The following is a 1,442-nucleotide window of genomic DNA, read 5'->3' as shown; positions in this document are numbered from 1 at the left end:
ATATATATATATTGTTCATGTTTATTTGAGGAAAGACATATGTGTAAAGATAAATACTTAAATGGTAATAATAATAAAATTAAAACACTCTTTGCAAATTAAAGCCCAAGTCAGGCTCAAAGGAGAAACAAATGAATCCACTGAACTTGAAACATGAATCATTACCACTTATGGCCACAAGGGGGAGAGATGGAACTCCAAAACTATCTTTAATTACTTGTTAATTTTAAACAACTTATTTAAATATTAATATTTATTATAAATGTTGAGTACTTTTCAAGCATAATTTCAGTTCTTGTACTTGGCAGATATTTTGAAAGGAATGTTATTTTTTGGGGCTCCCAAAGGGGTCAGCCACACTGTGCTGACACAAAACACAATTTTCTTTTTCATATTTTCTATTGAACTAATGAAAACTCCTAAAAATTATACAGCTTGACAGGAATTAAGCTCTAATAAAGTGATTCTAAGATCAGCTGAAAACATTTCAGCGAAGCATCACTGAAGGATGCTTCTGTGCCAGGTGCTTCGACACTTGTCCAGTTTTCTCTTAAGGACACTCCATGTTCATAATAATCAGACATGAGAACTAAACTGAAACAAAGAAAAAATAAATAAAAACAGGAAATACCTTCAGAAAGCTCAGAGGTCTGTTGATCAAGACCATCCTGAAAGTAGAACAGAAAGTTTGGTCCCTTCAAAGTCAAATACATCAATTTAAGACTTTTGCACGGTTGCACAAATATATTTAAGAGCCCATCTCTTCACTGATTAATGAAACCATAGCTGACTAAAAACCAATGATTGCAGATAAGTTATTTTAAATATAAATCTGTTGTAAAATCTCTGCTTTGGCTCCTCAGCCTCTAAAACAGAACATGTGTCTTTTTTCAGTTCACACAGGAAATCACAAGTTTTCTGAAAGAGTTAAAGGGAAGTTGTTGTCTCTCATGTGAACTTTGGACAGAGTTTAAAAAAAGGGGTCAAAAGGAGGATGTTGCTGAAACTAAAATCACGTTTGGACAATAAGTCACTGCACGATGCGTGCAACAGCAGGGTGACGCCTCCACGACCACATTTCTACCTGATACCATCCTGCACACTCTGCACTGTAACAACAGCTAAAAACACGAGTCTGTCTGTCATGGTTTCAGTTATCAGGGAAAGGACGGGGCAGTTCCACCACACTCACAGTTCACAGAACACAAACACACAAAACCACTCAGTTCTGAGAAAGAAAAACCTGGACACAGTATTTATCTGCTGCCGTGCAGAATAATCTCTATTTCAAGTCTCAGGTGAACAGTAGGTATTTATTTTATTTTATTAAATAGAATTTTAGTCAAATAAAAACACTTTCTTAAATTAAAAATATTTAAACTCAATTAAGTTTAGAAGATTAGCATCAAAATCAGAAGTTATTTTTGATTGATTAGTTTAAA

The sequence above is a fragment of the Austrofundulus limnaeus genome, unplaced genomic scaffold, assembly GCF_001266775.1.
Source record: "Austrofundulus limnaeus strain Quisiro unplaced genomic scaffold, Austrofundulus_limnaeus-1.0 Scaffold738, whole genome shotgun sequence".
In the NCBI taxonomy this organism is placed as follows: domain Eukaryota; kingdom Metazoa; phylum Chordata; class Actinopteri; order Cyprinodontiformes; family Rivulidae; genus Austrofundulus; species Austrofundulus limnaeus.
Note: the sequence above shows the minus strand (reverse complement) of the source record.